Source organism: Schistocerca piceifrons, unplaced genomic scaffold (assembly GCF_021461385.2).
Source record: "Schistocerca piceifrons isolate TAMUIC-IGC-003096 unplaced genomic scaffold, iqSchPice1.1 HiC_scaffold_1425, whole genome shotgun sequence".
Taxonomy (NCBI): domain Eukaryota; kingdom Metazoa; phylum Arthropoda; class Insecta; order Orthoptera; family Acrididae; genus Schistocerca; species Schistocerca piceifrons.
Genome location: NW_025727264.1, coordinates 37,501 through 42,500, shown reverse-complemented (window position 1 = coordinate 42,500; position 5,000 = coordinate 37,501). Strand labels below are relative to the sequence as shown.

The window sequence follows — 5,000 nt, the reverse complement described above, 5'->3', positions numbered from 1 at the left end:
TCTTGCGACGATCCAAGAATTTCACCTCTAACGTCGCAATACGAATGCCCCCGCCTGTCCCTATTAATCATTACCTCGGGTTCCGAAAACCAACAAAATAGAACCGAGGTCCTATTCCATTATTCCATGCACACAGTATTCAGGCGGGCTTGCCTGCTTTAAGCACTCTAATTTGTTCAAAGTAAACGTGCCGGCCCACCGAGACACTCAATAAAGAGCACCCTGGTAGGATTTCAACGGGGTCCGCCTCGGGACGCACGAGCACGCACGAGGCGGTCGCACGCCTTCGGCTCGCCCCACCGGCAGGACGTCCCACGATACATGCCAGTTAAACACCGACGGGCGGTGAACCAACAGCGTGGGACACAAATCCAACTACGAGCTTTTTAACCGCAACAACTTTAATATACGCTATTGGAGCTGGAATTACCGCGGCTGCTGGCACCAGACTTGCCCTCCAATAGATACTCGTTAAAGGATTTAAAGTGTACTCATTCCGATTACGGGGCCTCGGATGAGTCCCGTATCGTTATTTTTCGTCACTACCTCCCCGTGCCGGGAGTGGGTAATTTGCGCGCCTGCTGCCTTCCTTGGATGTGGTAGCCGTTTCTCAGGCTCCCTCTCCGGAATCGAACCCTGATTCCCCGTTACCCGTTACAACCATGGTAGGCGCAGAACCTACCATCGACAGTTGATAAGGCAGACATTTGAAAGATGCGTCGCCGGTACGAGGACCGTGCGATCAGCCCAAAGTTATTCAGAGTCACCAAGGCAAACGGACCGGACGAGCCGACCGATTGGTTTTGATCTAATAAAAGCGTCCCTTCCATCTCTGGTCGGGACTCTGTTTGCATGTATTAGCTCTAGAATTACCACAGTTATCCAAGTAACGTGGGTACGATCTAAGGAACCATAACTGATTTAATGAGCCATTCGCGGTTTCACCTTAATGCGGCTTGTACTGAGACATGCATGGCTTAATCTTTGAGACAAGCATATGACTACTGGCAGGATCAACCAGGGAGCTGCGTCAACTAGAGCTGAGCAGCCGGCCGCCCGGGAGTGTGTCCCGGGGGCCCGCGCGAACACGCAAGCGTCCGCTCAATCATTCTGCAAACAGGAGGAGGCTGAGCTCCCCTGCACAATACACCTCGAAACCCTCTCAGGTCCCGGCGGCGCGCAGCGCCGTCCCAAGTACTTGGTCGGGTTCGAGAGAGGCGCAATCGCCCGGAGTTAGGCGAGTAGACGCTTTCGGTGCGACCACCCGTGCTCCCAACTGAGCTTGCCGCTGCCGACAGAGGCCCGGGAGCGTGCTGTCGTGGCATTGCCGGCGGGAGACAACACGCGCCACCTACGGTGACCGGCAGCTCCAACGCCAGCGCCACAGAAGGACAAAAGCCCCACTTGGGTGCCGAAGCGAACTCTCCCAGCACAGCGCACGCGCCAACACATCCGCACAGCTGCGATACAAACCACCAGCGAGAACCGCTGGGGCGACCGAGCAGCAGACGGCGTCGCGGCGCCGAGCGCCGGGCGGCGGCGCATCCTCAACGCACACAGTCCTCAATCGGACCAGCACACTGAAGATGTCCACCGCGCTTCGCACCGGGCCCGCGAGGACCTACTTTGGCCGCACGGCGCCGCGCGCAGGGTGCGCCGGCGCGCAGCTGCGACGCCTGCCGCGTCCGTCGGCCGGCGCGCCTGCCACTGGCCGCCCCCACCAGCCGGCTGTAGCGCGTGCGCCCACGCACCGCGCGGCCAGCACGCCGGGAGGCGCCCCCTCACCGGCCGGGGACGGTCCCACCCAGCCACCGCCGCGTATCGCTTCACACCCAGATGCCGTTCAGTTTCGTCGGCATGGTGGGTATCGCTGGAACAACCGGTTCGTACCTCAACCTATCGTCGCCATCACCGATTCACCCCTAGCGAGAACAACCGCACCACAACAGGTTACCATTTGTTCATTTGCGTAACTTCACCAGAAAACGCAGGCGTCCATCGCCATTTGCAACTTCAACGATTATTGCATGCCTGTGTCAGGTGTCACGCCACACTACGTCTGCCCACATACACGCAACAAAATGTGCACGCCTAGACAATACGTGGAAGGTGGCCCCCGTACGTATGCGATGTCCATTGCTCGAACGACTGTCAACCGGCCTCTGTAGCATGTCGCAGATATGGAACGCGGTGCACCATGCCATCACGGTGTGTGAGGAGAGACGACTAGGTCCGAATACATCAACAGACAGCTCATGCTGATCGCCATCCACGGCGTCCGTTCCTCCCACACGTCTCTATGGCGTACCACACTGCAATCCAGCTCTCATAGGGAGACGACACGTAGCTGCGTGCACAATATTTGCACTGTATGGTCCGCCGTTTTTGGGCGCAGTCGTTGTACGGTCACACATGTGCCACGATGTATCATTCGGTACATAAGGACGAATGTGCAGTACAGATTGTGGTTTACGCGTACGACATTAGCGGACGGTTGACACAGGCCGCACCACAACGTAGCCTGAGTACGTCGCATGCGAAGGGCATTGAACATGCAAACTTCTCACCAACCAGCTTGCGAAGGCAGGGGGGCAAGGTGGGGACGTGGGGAGGGGCGGCATGTACGTCCTGCTGCCATCCACATTACAGTGTACAGCAGGAGCATGTGGAAAGTCAGCAAGACTTGCAAGGTGTTTAACATGAAGCGATACACAGGGGAGCGGGCAGTGCGAGTAGCGAACTATATTGCGAGGGTTGCGGGTGGGCAACACTACACTAATTGAACGAGTCGTATAACAATTACAGAGCAGGTTTAGGCGACAACATGGGTTACGTTAGGGGACAACGTGGGTTACGTTAGGGGACAACGTGGGTTACTTTAGGGGACAACGTGGGTTAGGTTAAGGCACAACGTGGGTTAGGTTAAGGCACAACGTGGGTTAGGTTAAGGCACAACGTGGGTTAGGTTAAGGCACAACGTGGGTTAGGTTAAGGCACAACGTGGGTTAGGTTAAGGCACAACGTGGGTTAGGTTAAGGCACAACATGGGTTAGGTTAAGGCACAACATGGGTTAGGTTAAGGCACAACATGGGTTAGGTTAAGGCACAACATGGGTTAGGTTAAGGCACAACGTGGGTTAGGTTAAGGCACAACGTGGGTTAGGTTAAGGCACAACGTGGGTTAGGTTAAGGCACAACATGGGTTAGGTTAAGGCACAACATGGGTTAGGTTAAGGCACAACATGGGTTAGGTTAAGGCACAACATGGGTTAGGTTAAGGCACAACATGGGTTAGGTTAAGGCACAACATGGGTTAGGTTAAGGCACAACATGGGTTAGGTTAAGGCACAACGTGGGTTAGGTTAAGGCACAACGTGGGTTAGGTTAAGGCACAACGTGGGTTAGGTTAAGGCACAACATGGGTTAGGTTAAGGCACAACATGGGTTAGGTTAAGGCACAACATGGGTTAGGTTAAGGCACAACATGGGTTAGGTTAAGGCACAACATGGGTTAGGTTAAGGCACAACATGGGTTAGGTTAAGGTACAACATGGGTTAGGTTAAGGTACAACATGGGTTAGGTTAAGGTACAACATGGGTTAGGTTAAGGTACAACATGGGTTAGGTTAAGGTACAACATGGGTTAGGTTAAGGTACAACATGGGTTAGGTTAAGGTACAACATGGGTTAGGTTAAGGTACAACATGGGTTAGGTTAAGGTACAACATGGGTTAGGTTAAGGTACAACATGGGTTAGGTTAAGGTACAACATAGGTTAGGTTAAGGTACAACATAGGTTAGGTTAAGGTACAACATAGGTTAGGTTAAGGTACAACATAGGTTAGGTTAAGGTACAACATAGGTTAGGTTAAGGTACAACATAGGTTAGGTTAAGGTACAACATAGGTTAGGTTAAGGTACAACATAGGTTAGGTTAAGGTACAACATAGGTTAGGTTAAGGTACAACATAGGTTAGGTTAAGGTACAACATAGGTTAGGTTAAGGTACAACATAGGTTAGGTTAAGGTACAACATAGGTTAGGTTAAGGTACAACATAGGTTAGGTTAAGGTACAACATAGGTTAGGTTAGGTTAGGTTAGGTTACACGTTGTTGTAAGGAAAGGTGTAGGGGGGGGGGGGCGGGGGCGGCAGGTTCGTTGATAGTGATTATAGTAAGTGAATGCTTGTGACATGATCAGATTTGTCACGTCAGGATGCACCTTTGGCTTATTAGAGGCGGCGCTCCAATTCTATGCTTGTGTGAGACCTGTGTCTTTGACTCATGTCATTGTTTGTGCGCTGTGACAGGAGGTACTATTGTGATGTTGGGTGCACCGTTGTATAGGACATGTGTGGGTGTTGGTGCCTGGTCTGCGCAATGGTGGATGTCGAAAGGCTGGGATATTGTATTTTCCGCATGGACCTCCTGGTCTGGTTGTGATAGTGTGGATTGTGTAATGTGGCGGAGAAGATGCACTGGATGTTGTTCCATGCTGGTGCTTACATATTGTATGTGCGCCTGTTAGAAGCAGAGAGTGGTGCGTGATCAGAGTGTCTGGCTGACGTGTGGTTCCCATTGTGGGCAGACTCTTTCAGCATGTATACGGACAGTTGTGTATATTTGCTGTAGTTTGATGGCTCTGCATTGATTACTAATCAGCGCCGTGTGTACGGGTAATCTGGTTCCAGTCCAAAATGTTCCATCTGTGTACATTAGTGACAAAGACTCCCCCCATGCAGTGGGGCTCGGTCTGTTATAGCTCTTCCGCGTAATATATTTGCCCCACGTTTTTGCGACTGCGAGTGCGAGTGCAACGCGCATGGGGACCGACATGCTGATGGCTCGGTATCGGACGCCGTACAGTGAGCAACGCGATCGCGTCTCTCGCTCGTAAGTGGTACAGGTCGCGGCTCATGTATAGGGACAGCGGGAATGTCGCATATTGGAAATAACTCTTCATGAAACGCAAGTTATAGGGGTGGATTGCACTTTACGAG

General features: G+C 52.6%; 1 non-coding gene across 1 annotated transcript in view; it reads right to left on the bottom strand.

The window, feature by feature from the left end:
• The window catches only part of LOC124734359, a 1,909-nt gene extending 885 nt beyond the window's left edge, over window positions 1-1,024 (bottom strand). The window contains exon 1 of the ribosomal RNA XR_007009344.1: window positions 1-1,024. This exon is cut by the window's left edge and continues 885 nt beyond it. This is a non-coding gene — a ribosomal RNA (small subunit ribosomal RNA).
• Between the last annotated feature and the right edge of the window lie 3,976 nt (window positions 1,025-5,000).